The sequence below is a fragment of the Eriocheir sinensis genome, chromosome 5 (genome assembly GCF_024679095.1).
Source record: "Eriocheir sinensis breed Jianghai 21 chromosome 5, ASM2467909v1, whole genome shotgun sequence".
NCBI lineage: Eukaryota > Metazoa > Arthropoda > Malacostraca > Decapoda > Varunidae > Eriocheir > Eriocheir sinensis.
In genome coordinates, this window is record NC_066513.1 from 24,966,115 (window position 1) to 24,982,224 (window position 16,110).

A 16,110-nucleotide genomic window follows, 5' to 3' on the forward strand; every position below is an offset into this window, starting at 1 on the left:
TTCTTTGTTCCTTTTTGTGGCATTCCCCTTTATTATTATTGATGTTTTTTATGGTCGTTTCATTATACCATCTTTACTTTTTCCCTCTTTCTCCTCCTCCGGTCACGATGCCTTCAGTTTTCTTCTTCCTTCTCTTCTTTGTTATTTTTTGGTATTGTTGTCTTCATTTTCTCCTCTTTCTCCTTCTGTCACAATGCTCTTACTTATATTTTCATTCCTTTTCTTCTTTGTTACTTATTTATTATTTATTTATTATTTCTCTTCTTTGTTATTTTTTAGTATTCTTGTCTTCATTTTCTCCTCTTTCTCCTTCTGTCACAATGCTCTTACTTATATTTTCATTCCTTTTCTTCTTTGTTACTTATTTATTATTACTCTTGCTGTTCCTCTTGTCCTTGTTCTTGTTGTTGTTGTCGTTGTTGTCGTTGCTGCTGTTGCTTTTTCGTATCTTCAAAGCCAAGCCATATTTGCTAGTCCAGTCCTTTCATGTCAATATTTATTTGCATTCTACATTTTTTTCCTCCGTCTTTTTTTAAAATGAGGAGTACGAGAGGGAGAGAAAGAAAAGTAGAGAGAGGGAGGGAGGGAAGGGGGGGAAGAAGGAATAGAGAAAGAGAGAGGAAAAGGAAAATGTGAGAAAAGGAGGTAGGACGCGAGGGGAAAAGGAAAGTATAAAGGAAAGAGGGCGAGAAGGAAAAAGAGAGGGAGGGGGGAAACAAAGAGAGAGAGAAAAAAGAAAAAAGGGAGAAGGGAAGAGAAAGTAAAAATTATCAGCATGCAAATGAGAAGCCAGATTAAAGAAAAAGGGAGAGGGAGAGTATTTGCATTATTATCATTACCCCACAGTAGTGTTTTTTTAATACCCATTCACTCTGTTTTTTCCCTTCCTTGGTCCTCCTCCTCGTCCTCCTCCTCCGTCTCCTCCTTCTCCTCTTCCGATTCCTTTTCCTCCTCCTCCGTTTCCTCTTCCTCCTCCTCCGTTTCCTCTTCCTCCTCCTCCGTTTCCTCTTCCTCCTCCTCCGTTTCCTCTTCCTCCTCCTCCGTTTCCTCTTCCTCCTCCTCCGTTTCCTCTTCCTCCTCCTCCGTTTCCTCTTCCTCCTCCTCCGATTCCTCTTCCTCCTCCTCCGTTTCCTCTTCCTCCTCCTCCGTTTCCTCTTCCTCCTCCTCCGTTTCCTCTTCCTCCTCCTCCGTTTCCTCTTCCTCCTCCTCCGATTCCTCTTCCTCCTCCTCCGATTCCTCTTCCTCCTCCTCCGTTTCCTCTTCCTCCTCCTCCGTTTCCTCTTCCTCCTCCTCCGATTCCTCTTCCTCCTCCTCCTCCTCCGATTCCTCGTCCTCCTCCTCCTAATCCTCTTCCTCCTCCTCCATTCCTCTTCCTCCTCGTCCTCTCCTCCTTCCTCTCATTCCTCTTCCTCCTCCTCCATTCCTCTTCCTCCTCCTCATTCCTCTTCCTCCTCCTCCATTCCTCTTCCTCCTCCTCCATTCCTCTCTTCCTCCTCCTCATTTCTCTTCCTCCTCCTCCATTCCTCTTCCTCTTCTTCCACTTCCTCCTCCTCCATTCCCTCTTCCTCCTCCTCTTCCTCTTCCTCCTCCTCCATTCCCTCGTCCTCCTCCTCCATTCCTCTTCCTCCTCCTCCATTCCTCTTCCTCCTCTTCCTCCTCCTCTTCCTCCTCCTCTTCCTCCTCCTCCTCTTCATCTTCCTCCTCCTCTTCTTCCTCTTCCTCCTCCTCCTCCTCCTCTTCCTCCTCCTCATTCTCTTCCTCCTCTTCCTCCTCCTCTTCCTCCTCGTATTCTTCCTCTTTCTCCTCCTCTTCCTCCTCCTCCTCCGTTTCCTCTTCCTCCTCCTCCTCCTTCTCCGCCTCCTTCTCCTCTTCCTTCTCCTCCTCCTTCTCCTCCTGTACCCATTCCCTCTGTTTTTTCCCTTCCTTGCTCTTCCCCTCTTCTTCCTCTTCTTCCTCCGTCTCCTCCTCCGTCTCCTTCTCCTCTTGTACCCATTCCCTCTGTTTTTTCCCTTCCTTGCTCTTCCCCCCCTCGTCCTCCTCCTTCTCCGTCTCCTTCTCCTCCTCATCATCCTTCTCCTTCTCCTCCTACTTTTTTCCTCGTAACTTCATAGGTAATCCTCTTTTTACTTCTATAAGCTTTTTCAGTACCTACACTTCCTTAATTTTTCTCCTCCTGCTCCCTCCTCTTCTCTCCCTTTCGGTACTGCTATTACTGTTTCCCTTTTTGCTCTTCCTATTTTGAATTTGTTCGGACATATAATTCTGTCTGTTCCTTCTTCTCCTTCGCCTCATTCTCCTCATTCTACTTCTTCTCCTCTTCTTACTCCTTCTCCTCCTTTTTCTTCTTCTCTTCTTTCTTCTAGCTTTCCTTCTCTTCTTCCTTTCTTCCCTTGCTGTTTCAACCCAGCCTCGTCCTCCTCCTGTTTCTCTTCCTCTTCTTCTTCTTCCTCCGCCTTTTTTCTCCCTCCCTATCATCTTTTATGGTCTGGAATCCTTTTTAGAGAGAGTCAGACCCTCTCTCGCCTTGCTTTCCTGCCTCCCGGGGACTCTCGGATGCTTTATTTATGCCCCTCAAGAACTTAGGCCCATCAAGTTGTTTTTCCTTCCTCCTCTTTTTTCATCTTTTTCTTCTACCTCTAAACTCTGTGTGGAAGTTTATTCGGTTACTTGACTTTATTGATGGATTCCTTCTCCGTTTATTTATTTAGTTGTTTGTTTATTCATTCATCTCTTCGTTCATCACCCCCACCCCCACCACCACTACCATAAATACTCCTACCACCATCTCAACCACCACCACCACAACCACGACCACCACTACTATTACCACCACCACCACTAACATCACCACACAACCACTATTTCCTTCACAACATCTATCACCACCATCATCACAACCGTCACCACCATCATCACAACCATCACCACCACCACCACCAAAGCAGGCCGCAATGCGTAAAGTTTCTAAAAGTAGCGGGGGGGGAGAGAGAGAGAGAGAAGGGGGAAAAGAAGTTAATTTGTTCCATCTCATAACATTCGCCAATGGTCACTTTCTTTATATTATTTTCGCAGCTGCAACGTTATTTTTTTCCCTTGGTCTTTGCTTCTTTACCCCCGCCCTCTCTGTCCCCTTTCCTCCTCCTCTTCCTCCTCTCCTGTCCTCCTTTCCCTTTCCTCCTTCCTCTGTGGTATTTTTCCTCTACTCATTTCCTTGTCTTAATTCATCTCTTTTTTTATATTTTTCGTCTATTCCATTTCCTCTTCCTCTTCCTCCTGTCTTCCTTTCCCCTTCCCCCTTCTTTTCTACCGTTCCTCCTTCCTCTGTGGTATTTTTCCTCTACTTATTTCCTTGTCTTAATTCCTCCCTTTTTTTTATCTTTTTGTCTATTCCATTTCCTCCATCTTCTTCTTCTTTTGTTCTCCTTCTTTACTTTCTTACCTTTTTCCTCTCTGCTGTCTATTTTCTTTCCTTCTCTCCTCCTCTCTTGTTCTCCTTCCCTTCCCTACTTCCTCCCGTTCTGCTTCCTTTTCTCCTCTTCTTTCTCTCCTGCTCCTTCGTCCTCCTTTCCTTTCCTATCTTCATCTTCTCTCCTCCTCTTCTTCCTTTCGTGTCAGTCTTTTTCCTTTCTTTACCTCCTTCCTGTCTGTTCTCTTCCCTCCTCTTCCTCCTCCTTCTCCTCACCTTCTCTCTCCTCTTCTTCCTCCTTTCCTATCTTCTTCCTTTCGTGTCAGTCTTTTTCCTTTCTTTACCTCCTTCCTGTCTGTTCTCTTCCCTCCTCTTCCTCCTCCTCCTCCTCACTTTCTCTCTTATATCTCCTCCTCCTCCCTCGTCCTCTCCTCCTTCCCTTCACTCCTTTCCCTTCCCTTCCCTTCCCTTCCCTCCCTTTCCCTTCCGGTCCTTTCCGTCTGGACTTCATCAGCGTTGAGTTCTTGGCTCTTATCACTAACAAATCGGTCTTTGGGAAAAAAAAAAGAAGAGAAAAGTGAAAGAAAAAGAGAAGGAAGTCTTATGCTATTGCCCCATAAATGTCTCTCTCTCTCTCTCTCTCTCTCTCTCTCTCTCTCTCTCTCTCTCTCTCTCTCTCTCTCTCTCTCTCTCTCTCTCTCTCTCTCTCTCTCTCTCTCTCTCTCTCTCTCTCTCTCTCTCTCTCTCTCTCTCTCTCTCTCTCTCTCTCTCTCTCTCTCTCTCTCTAACAACCTATACCTTTTCTTCCCTATCTTCACCATCTCCTTCCTCTCCTCCCTCCTCTTTGTCATATCTTCTTCCCTCCCTCCCTCCCTCCCTCCCTCCTCCTCTCCTTCTTCCTCCTGTGTCATCTCTTTCATCTCCTCTCCTCATTTCCGTCTTTTCTTGCTTCCTTCCTCCCATACCATCATTCATTGCTCCTCCTCCTCCTCCTCCTCCTCCTCCTCCTCCTCCTCGTCTCTCCCTTTCAGTACCCATTTCTCTTCCTTCTTTATTTTTTTGCTTTCCTCCATCCCTAACGTTCTTCCTCTTATCTCCTCCGTCTCAGTCATGCCTCCTCCTCCTCCTCCTCCTCCTTCTCCTTTTCCTAAATCACCCCCTCTCATATTTTCCTCTTCCTTCCCTCCTTCACCACCATCACGTATTATTTTTCCTCTCCTACGACCCATTACCACCTTCCGTCTCCTCCTCCTCCTCTTCCTCCTCCTCCTTATATGATCCATTACCGCCCTTGTCTTCCTCATATACCTTCCCCGTCTTCCCTCCTCCCTCCTGCTCCTCCTTCTGCACCTCCTCCTCTGCTAGCCGTCCTCCTTCGTCATATGTTGGAGGTTAAATCTAGCGTGGTCGCCGGCCTCCGAGAAGCAATATTTGTTAAGGTCGGCCATCAGGGAGCTAAGCGGCCATCACCGGGCTCGTGATGGCTGTGTCTGCCTCTTTCACCACTGCGAGGATGTGTGGCACCTGACGAGGGGCAGACGGGTGGACAGACAGGCACACAGACGAACACACAGGGACATAAAGCGCGCGGGTGCAAGGAAAATTGGCAGAAAGTCGGACACTAATGATGAAGGACGTCCATTTCTGTTATAACTGACCGAATAAAACCACGAATATCAGACAGACAGACGGAGGAGGATAGACGGCCAGGCATACAGACAGACAGACGGAGGAGGATAGACGGCCAGGCATACAGACAGACAGACGGAGGAGGATAGACGGCCAGGCATACAGACAGACAGACGGAGGAGGATAGACGGCCAGGCATACAGACAGACAGACGGAGGAGGATAGACGGCCAGGCATACAGACAAACAGACAGACGAACGTGGACACACCAAGGACGAGTGTTTGCTGAACGTACGGGGACTAAAATTCTACGGATAACGAAGTCCGATTTCAATTAAAGGACACAGGGAACAGGTACGAGAGGAAGCGTGTGAGGGACAGTTGATGAAGAAGGTTGATGACGTGCATTTCAGGTGTGTCTCATTATGCTTGTATTTTAAGTTTGATCAGGGCATGGCGGAAAAATATGGTTAAAGGGTCTCTCTCTATACAGTCTTGTTGACCATTTGGCTATTTGTTAGTTATAGTATCACTAAGTTTTAGGACATCATCTTGTATGGGCTATAGGGTCTGTATGGGCTGAATGTCTATGAAATACTATGTAACTATTATTCTCTCTCTCTCTCTCTCTCTCTCTCTCTCTCTCTCTCTCTCTCTCTCTCTCTCTCTCTCTCTCTCTCTCTCTCTCTCTCTCTCTCTCTCTCTCTCTCTCTCTCTCTCTCTCTCTCTCTCTCTCACACACACACACACACACGAGAAACAATAACAGGTGTTGCAATGGAGTTGAAATTTGTTTGTCTTGTACAGCGTTGTGTTGCTGCCGAAATAGACGAGTGAACGAGTCGAGTCAAACGCCACAGGAACGCCATCAAGATCGGACTTTACGGCGTTTGTAAATTTATTTGTTCATATTTTATTTACTTATTCATTTCACTCATCTCTCGTATTAAAATCCTGCCTACTTTCATATCGTTTGTTCACTTACATTCTCAATATATTCAACTTTTATTTTACGTAGCGTTTAATTATTTATTTATTTATCTAGTTAGTTCATTTATTCAACTGGATCGGTCAAAGGAGGAGGAGGAGGAGGAGGAGGAGGAGAAAGAAGACAAAAAGAGGGAGCAGGAGGAGGAGGAGGAGGAGGAGGACGATGAATAAATGGAAAAGGAGGAAGAGAAGAAGCAATGGAGGAGAAAGAGCGTAATTCGGTAAAGAGAAGATGCTTGAATAAAAAGAATGGAAAAAGAAAACTAAGAAAATGATGGACCAGAAGAAGAGAATGTAAAAAGAAAAACTGACAAAGTAAAAAAGAAAGTTGTGTAAAGAGAATATAACTTATGAGAGGGATAGAAGAAGAAAAAGAACAAGAAGAACAAGAACAAGAATAAGAACTAGAACAAGAAGAACAAAAAGAAGAAGAAGAAGAAGAAGAAGAAGAGCAACAACAACAACAACAGGAACAAGAAAAAGGAAAAGCACAAGAAGAACAAGAAAAAGAACAAGATGGAGAAGGAAGGATTGAACAGAAGAACACATAAGTACAAACCACAAACCATTTTCACCTCCACCACCACCTCCTCCTCCACCTCCTCCACCACCATCACCACCTCCACCACCACCAACAGATCGACCCGCGTCTCTTGGGTTCGTGCAAAAATTATAGAGTCTCTGCAATTGTCGCTCAGAGGACGGTAAGGGTTCTGTTAATGGGCGGGAGGAGGAGGAGGAGGAGGAGGAGGAGGGGGAAGTGGGTGCTAAGTTTGGTGCAGCAGGAAGAATAGGAGGAGTAAGGACAGCAAGAGGAGGAGCAGGAGATAGGAAGGTAGGAGGAAAGACTTACGGAGCAGGAAAAGGGAGTGGAACCGAGGAGAAAAATATGAAGAAACTTAGAGTAAAAGGTTAAATAAAGGAGGAAGACGAACAGGAGGAGAAGGACGAAGAGGAGGAGGGGGGGGGGGCGAAAGAAGAATAAGAGGAAGGTAATGAAGATAAGGAGAAAGAGCAGAAAATGTCTCAGTAATACAAAGGTCTTTAAGATGTTGTTGGCAGAGGGACGCGACGAAAATATAACAACAAAAACGAGGAGAAATGAAGGTAAGGAAGAAGAAGAAGAATCAAGAGAAGACAATGATGATGATGATGATGAGAAGAAGAAAAAGTAAAACAAGACCGAAAAGAAAAAGAATGACGAAGAGAACAAGAACAGGATGAACAACCACAGCAAAACAAAAATACAAAGACGCAGACAAGAAAAAAAACAGAAAAATTAGAGGAGTCCCAAGGTTTGCGTTGCCTCACTCACTCCATTATTAAAGGGAATGCAGACTGGAAGACGCCGCCGCCAGGAGCCAAAGGGGAGGGCACACACGGAGGGGGAAAACACGCGAAGAGAGGTCAGAAAGGAGGGACGGAGTGACTTTACAGCGGACCAGGAAATACAAGACAGGAGGCCACGGTCTGTGTGTGTTTGTGCGTGTGTGTGTGTGTGTGTGTGTGTGTGTGTGTGTGTGTGTGTGTGTGTGTGTGTGTGTGTGTGTGTGTGTGTGTGTGTGTGTGTGTTGCTTTGCTCCGTCTCCTTCCTCTCCACTTTCCTTTCTTATCTTCATCATATTTCTTGTTCTTTCCTGTTTCTTCTCTTCTTGTTCTTCTTCTTTTTCTTCTTTCTCTTCTTCCTCTTCTTCTTCTTCTTCTTTTCTTCTTCTTTTCTTTCTCCTTCTCCTACTCCATTCTTTCTTCTCCCTCCTTTCTTCCTCGTCCTACTATCCCGTTGATCTTAATTGGAAATAACTGACATTATCTCGGTGCGGGATGGCTTGGAACACGGCCACACGAGCAACGACTGTGCCTTCCGCCCTCTGCCGCTCACTACCTCATCGTGAAGTGGAGACAACTTGAAAAGACTAACGCAAGAAGCTGTATAAAGACCCCAGACGTAGAGCCGCCCCCTTAGAGCCCAGAATTCGACCAGCCAGCGACCAGTGGAATATATACGATAGGTCGAGATTGAATGAATGAACGGGTTACTGAATAAATGAAAGGAACCGTGAGTAAATATAGACGAGGTTGGTGTCGGTAACTGAATATTGTATAAGTGGTAGGTGTGTGTGTGTGTGTGTGTGTGTGTGTGTGTGTGAGAGATCATTTTTTCGGCGTGTTTTATATCTGTCTGTGTTTTTGTTTATATTCCCTCGCTCTCACCATCATCATCATCATTATCATCATCACAACCTTCAACACATCATTACCATCCACACCACCACCATCCACCATTATCATCACAACTATCACCATCATCATCATCATCATCATCATCATCAATGCACCGTAATTGAGTCGAGCAGCCCCAAAATATTTCCCGTTTTCTTTTCTTCACTTATTTCGAAGAGCAAACAACTCTATGCGAAGAAGGATGCATCATTTCCTCCTCCTCCTCCTCCTCTTCTTCTCCTCCGGGATGCGCCGAACGCCCTTAATTGGTCTGCAGAACGTAAGAAAGAATACGTAATCACAAAATTTAATTGGCAATCAAACTGTATTTCCTCAGGGCGAGCATTTTTCCTTCAATCACTCACTTGTTTGTTCACTCACTTACTCACTAACTCAATCACTCACTCAATCACTTACCAACTCACTCACTAACTCACCCACTTACTCACTAACTCACCCACTCAATCATTAACTGCTTCCTCAATCACCCACTTGCTTGTCCACTCGCTTACCCACTCACTAACTCACCCACTCAATCACTAACTGCTTCCTCAATCACCCATTTGCTTGTCCACTCGCTTACCCACTCACTAACTCACCCACTCAATCAACCACTTACACAGACTCATCCACTCACTCAATTACTCACTTGCTTGTTCACTCGCTTACCCACTCACTAACTCACCCACTCAATCAATCACTTACCAACTCACTCACTCAAAACACTCGATCACTCAATCACTCTTTCACTCACTCAGTCACCCAGTCAATCAGTCACTTGTAGCTCCCTCAGTCAGTCACTCACTCACTCACTCAGTCAATCAATCCCTCTCACTCACTCTATCACCCAATCACTGAATCACAAGTTGCTTCCTCAGTCAATCACTCAAACACTAGACGTTTCCTCACCAACTCAATCATTCAGTCAAGCAATTCTTTACTCACTCACTCAATCACTCAATCACTAGACGCGTCCTCAGCCATTCAGTCATACAGTCAAGCAATTCTTTACTCACTCACTCAATCACTCAATCACTAGACGCTCCCTCAGACACTCAATCATTCAATCAAGCAATTCTTTACTCACTCACTCAATCACTCAATCACTAGACGCTCCCTCAGACACTCAATCATTCAATCAAGCAATTCTTTACTCGCTCACTCAATCACTAGACGCTCCCTCAGACACTCAATCATTCAATCAAGCAAATCTTTACTCACTCACTCATTCACTCAATCACTAGACGCTCCCTCAGACACTCAATCATTCAATCAAGCAAATCTTTACTCACTCACTCAATCACTCAATCACTAGACGCTCCCTCAGACACTCAATCATTCAATCAAGCAATTCTTTACTCACTCACTCAATCACTCAATCACTAGACGCTCCATCAGACACTCAGTCATTCAATCAAGCAATTCTTTACTCACTCACTCAATCACTCGATCACTAGACGCTCCCTCAGACACTCAATCATTCAATCAAGCAATTCTTTACTCACTCACTCAATCACTAGACGCTCCCTCAGACACTCAGTCATTCAATCAAGCAATTCTTTACTCGCTCACTCACTCAATCTCACACTCAGTCGGCCATTCACACTCACACAATCACACATTCTTCACGCAGCCTCTCTCCGCCTCCCTTTATCCTCCTTCCTCCCCTTCACTTTATAGATCTGGATGGTCGATGCTCTTCTGTTTCACGCTGGCAAGAATCAAGCAGGAGTTTACAGACTATAGTTGCACCCCGTCGCTTCTAAGAAATATTCAGACCATATCTTAACCTTCACCTAACCTTACCTAATCTACAACGTATCCGAAGTATCGACGTTCTGATTTCACGGTGTCAAAAATCAACCAGGAGATTATAGTTAGAATATAAGAACATAAGAACGTAGGAGGCTGCAAGAGGCTGGTAGGCAGCTCCTTTGAACCTAAGCTCCCGTGTATCTAACCCCACCTAATATCGCTGTCCATGAATTTATCTAGTCTATTTTTTAATGTGACAATTGTATTGGCACTCACCACATGACTGCTTAGCCTATTCCACTCATCCACCACCCTGTTAGTAAACCAATTTTTGCCTATGTCCCTGTTGAATCTGAATTTATCCAGTTTAAACCCATTACTTCGTGTCCTACCCGGTTCTCTTACCAACAAAACCTTATGAATATCCCCCTAATTAAAGCCCTTCATCCATTTATAAACCTCGATCATGTCTCCACGCACCCTTCGCCTTTCTAGAGAATGCAAGTTTAACTGTTTGAGTCTTTACTCGTATGGCAAGTTTCTCAACCCCTGAATCATCTTAGTCATCCTCCACTGCACCGATTCTAACATTTTGATATCCATTCTATAGTAAGGTGACCAGAACTGAACCGCATAGTCAAGATGAGGTCTAACTAATGCTAAATATAGTTTGAGGAAGACTTCGGCGCTTTTGTTGCTGACGCTCCTTGAAATAAATCCCAGTACCCTATTTGCTCGATTTCTAGCTTGAATGCATTGTGCCCTTGGACGGAGCTCACTAAGACCCCTAAATCCCTCTCGCACCCAGACCTGCTTATGAGAGTGTCATTTAAGCAATATTTATGTGAGGGATTGTTCCTACCTACACTCAGAAAACTGCACTTCCCTACATTGAACTCCATCTGCCATTTATCCGCCCAGTCATACAATCTGTTTAGTTCACCCTGGAGAATACTAGCGTCCTGATCCGACTCAATTACTCTACCGATCTTGGTATCATCTGCAAACTTACTGACATCACTACTAATTCCTGTATCAAAGTCATAGATATGAATAATAAACAAAAGTGGACCTAAAACCGAACCTTGTGGGACCCCACTCGTAACACATCCCCAGTCAGATCTTTTACCATTGATTTGCACTCTTTGCTTCCTATTGCTAAGCCACGCCTTGACCCAGTTCAAAACTTTACCCTCTACTCCGTGAGCCTATAATTTAAGCAACAACTTAGTTGCTATCTACCAGGATCGAACGGGTCTCTGGTCTGGTCTATTTCCATCCCGCCGCCCCTGATAAATGTGGACGGCGTGTACAGCATACAGAATAACATCCCAACGTCGGCCTCCCTTTCATTCTCTCATTCCAGACTACAAAGGAGGGAATTTTTGCATCCTCTGAAAGGCAGAAATTCGTCCTCTCCTCCCTCTTATAACTCACAGCAGGGATGGAGGAGGAGGAGGAGGAGGAGGAGGAAGGAGAGACAGTGGAGATGGAGGGGGAAGAGGAAGGGGAGAATGAAGAGGAGGACAGGGAGAAAGTGGAGGAGGAGAGGGAGAAGAAGAAGGCAGTAAAAGAAGAAGGAACAGAAGATGAGCGATGACCAGATAATAGGAGGAGGAAGCGAAGAAGAGAGTGCCCAGAAAATGGCACGAGAAGAAATGGAAGGAGGAGGCGGAGGCGGAGGAGGACGAGGAGGAGGAGGAGGAGGTAAAGGGGAAGTGACAAACTGTTAAAAGAGTTAATAGAAAAGATCAGGAAGGAGCAAGAGGAGGTGGAGGAGAGAGAAAGAGTAAAGGAGAAGAGAAGGAGACTTAAAATTGAGAAGTGGCGTGAATGCAGTTTTGATAATGAAGAGAATCACGATATTGCAGGTCGCTGAAGTGTGCAAGAGTCAGCATGAGAGAGAGAAGGGTGAGGCAGCGTGAGGAAGCAGAGGGAAGGGAGCGCAGGAAGGAAGGAAGGAAAGGAGGGGAAAAGGAAGGAAGGAGCAATGGTGGAAAAGAGGAGAAGAGTGAATTGAAAAAGGAAGACGAGGAGGAGGTGTGTGTGTGTGTGTGTGTGTGTGTGTGTGTGTGTGTGTGTGTGTGTGTGTGTGTGTGTGTGTGTGTGTGTGTGTGTGTGTGTTTTTGACTCTCTCTCTCTCTCTCTCTCTCTCTCTCTCTCTCTCTCTCTCTCTCTCTCTCTCTCTCTCTCTCTCTCTCTCTCTCTCTCTCTCTCTCTCTCTCTCTCTCTCTCTCTCTCTCTCTCTCTCTCTCTCTCCTCCCAACTCCACCACTCCACTTAGCCACGTTCCACTCACCTCCACTTCCGTATATTCCACTTCATTCGCTTTCCGCTTCAATTCGTCTCGTTTAACCCTATTTTCCCTCCCTCCCCTCTTTCCCTTCATTTAACCCTTTCATTCCACTTCTCCCCTTCCCTCTTCTTCCCCCTTTTCACCACCTCTTCCTCCTCCTTTTCTTCTTTCCTTCAGTTCACTCCTTCCACATACTTTCCTCTTCTACTCCACCTACTTTCTCTCTTCTTCTTCCTCTTCTTTCTATTTATCTCCCTCATCCTCTTCTCTCGCTCCTCCTCATCTTCCTTACCCTCCTATTCCTCTTTATTCTCCTCTCCTTTTCTCTCCTCTTCCCTTTTACTTATTCTCATTTCCCTCCTCCACATTTCTCGTCTCCACTTTTTTTTTCATTTCCTCATTTCCTTTTGCTTAGTCTTCATTTTCCTACTCTACTTCTTTCCTTTATCCTCCTCACTCTCGTCTCCTCCTCCTCCTCCTCCTTCTCTCCCTCCCCTTTCCACTTTCCCCAACTACACTTTTGGTTGTTAATTCACCTGAAAATTCTATTCCAGTTTCGCGGGAGCAAACGACCGAGTCTCTACCTGCTACCTCCCAGCCTACCTGTGTCTAGCGACCTGTTGCCTACCTTTCCTTCCTACCTACCTACCTACCTTCCTACCCACCTACCTGTTTTTTTTTCTTTCCTTCCCCTTTCTTCTCTTTTCCGTTTTCATTTTAACTCTCCCGTTTCCATTTTTTCTTTTTCTTTTTTCTCCACCTTACCTTTTCTACGACCTGGGTTTTTTTTCTTTCTTTCTTTGCCCTCTCTTCTCTTCTCCCTTTTCATTTTAACTCTTCCATTTCCATTGTTTCTTTTCCTCTCTATCTTTTCCTCCTTTCTTCTTCAGCTTCCCTTCCCTTCCGTGTACTTTTCTCCGACCTGTTTCTCTTCCTTTCTTCGCCCTTTCTTCTATTTTTCCTTTTTTTTCATTTTGTCTTCCATTTCCATTCTCTTTTTTTTTCTTCTCGCATTTTTTTTACTTTTTCCTCCATTCTACCTTCTCTTCCCTTCCCTTTCCTTTCCATTAATTTCCTTCCATCCCCTTTCCTTCTATTCCTTTTCCTCCTCTTCCAGTCCCTTTTATCACTTTCATTTTCTTCTCCCTACCCTTCCCTTCCCTTCCCTTCCCTTTCCTTCTATTCCCTTTCATCTACTTTCCTCTTATTCCTTTTGCTCCTCTTCCAATCCCTTCAATCACTTTCTTCTCCCTACCCTTCCCTTCCCTTCCCTTCCCTTACCTTACCTTACTATTTCGTTCCCTTAGTCACATGTCTCCCAATATTAGGCACCACCAGGTATTGAGCTCCGCCAGGTACAATATAACAAACCTTTCCATACCTACACATTCGATATTTATAGTCAGGATGCGCCCAATGTTTGTTTCCTACGTCCTTCCTCTGTGTGTGTGTGTGTGTGTGTGTGTGTGTGTGTTCATGTGTGTCTTTGAACTCACCGTCTATCCATGTCTGTCTATGTTTGTCTGTGTTTCTGTGTCTGTGTACCTGTCTCTTAACTGCCTCTACATCGACCTGTCTGTCTGTTATCCTCTAATAATTGCTTGTCTGTTATCTTTATTTGTGTCTCCCAATCAATCGCTTTCTACCTGTTTGTCTCTCTATTAATCTCTGTTTGTCAATGTCTTCCTGCCTCTTTGTATTGATATGTGACCTATTCAGAAAGAACTGTCTGCAGAGAGTATATTTTTTTCTTATTTCTTTATCTTTCCTCTTAATCTGTGGTAATTATTGTCCTCTCTCTCTCTCTCTCTCTCTCTCTCTCTCTCTCTCTCTCTCTCTCTCTCTCTCTCTCTCTCTCTCTCTCTCTCTCTCTCTCTCTCTCTCTCTCTCTCTCTCGTCGTGTCAAATTTTCCCTTTTTTTCTCTTATTTTTACATGCCCTTTACTCCCTCGCCCTCCTCATCCCCATCCTCTTCCTTGTCCTATTCCTCCCCTTCCTCGCAACTCTCCCTTTAAAAACTCTCACCCACTCTGAAATTTCCTCTCACTGATTTCATTTCTCTTCACTCATTGCTGTCCCTCTCCCCTGGGAGCGCTGAGAGGCAGACAGACCTGACTTTCCTTAAATGATCCAGCCCGAACCATGCAAATAATAAGTCTATACCAACCTCAGACATACCACGGAGCCCAGCCTATTCTAAAAGTAGCCTAACCTACCTCTATGCTAATCTATCTAACCTAACTTGACCTAACATACCTTTATATTACTTTATCAAATCCATATCAGCCCAATGCAAATTCTGCCTGACCACGGCACAAAAGAAAAGAGGATAACAAAGTACCACTCCAAACCAAGCGGGTGAACCGGAGGCCGAGTGGATAGCGTGAGGGCGTGGTGAGCCGATGGACTTAGGGTCAAATCCCACCTGTGCACGATGACAGTTTTCAACCATCGCCGAATGTCGGACAATTACCCACATGCCGCCCATATTTTCAATCAACCCTAACTTACGCGACTATGTTCAAGGGTAGCACGGGGGGGGGCAGCATGAGCCAAGCATCCCGGTGGCCAAGTAGTCAGCGTGCGGGCGTGGTGAACCCGTGGACCAAGGTTCGAGTCCAACCAAAACACGCTGATTTTTCAAGTCTTCACCGAGTGGTGGAAGTTTACCCACATGCTCTCTGGACCTTCAGTCAACTCTAACCTCAGCGACATCGTTTCAGTGGAGCACCGGGGGCAGCTAGCGTCAAGCAAGGAGACATATCACAGCAGCCACTATAAATAAAATTCGTCTGCGCCATTAACGGACTGGGGCCGTCCAAGAGATCGTCAAGAGAGCTCACAGGCCCTATAGTCAGCACCTAAAAAAATTATAAAAAGCTTAAAGTCAGCCCAACCAAGCACAAAATCAGACAAAAAAAATAAACAAAACCAAGCTCAAAACCAGTCCAAACTAAGCTCACAGCCAGCCCAATCCAAACTTAAAACCCATCCAAAACACACCCTGAAGCCAGATCAACAACACAGCTACACAGATGACTTCGAGGGCGTGAGAGCGTCGGGTATTTCTAGCATTCCCTCCCTAATTGTTATGGCTAAGCGCACCATCCATCCCGCCTGACGGATATAGCGCGTCCATTGCCCTAGTTTGGCTGTCCGGCTGAGAGTGACTGGTAGGGTTAGGTTGGGTTGGGTTGAGCAGTGATGGGTTGGCCTGGGTTGGGTTGGGTTGAGCAGTGATGGGTTGGGTTGGGTTGGGTTAAATATGTTTAAGGTTTGGTTGTTTTTAGTAGGGTTGGTTAGGTGGTGGTGGTGGTAGTGTCTCTCTCTCTCTCTCTCTCTCTCTCTCTCTCTCTCTCTCTCTCTCTCTCTCTCTCTCTCTCTCTCTCTCTCTCATCGTTACGTCAACGGGTTTGCAAAGTGTTAGTGCACTGTGTGTCATGAGAGAGAGAGAGAGAAAAAATGTATCGAGGAATATCTACATGTTTAAAGGGCTAACATACACACACATACACACACACACACACACACACACACACAGGCTGACAGTGTTTCCTTCGTTCTGCACTGCCGGCTGTGTTTTTTTCTGTGTGTGTGTGTGTGTGTGTGTGTGTGTGTGTGTGTGTGTGTGTGTGTGTGTGTGTGTGTGTGTGTGTGTGTGTGTGTTATTGACGGGAGAGCGGGATATTGCCATGACCCAATGTGTGGGTGGGTGGGTGGGTGTCTGTGTGTGTCTCTCTGTGTCTCTGTGTGTGTGTGTGTGTGTGTGTGTGTGTGTGTGATTTGATTAGTTTTCCCCTCCAGTGATTCCTAA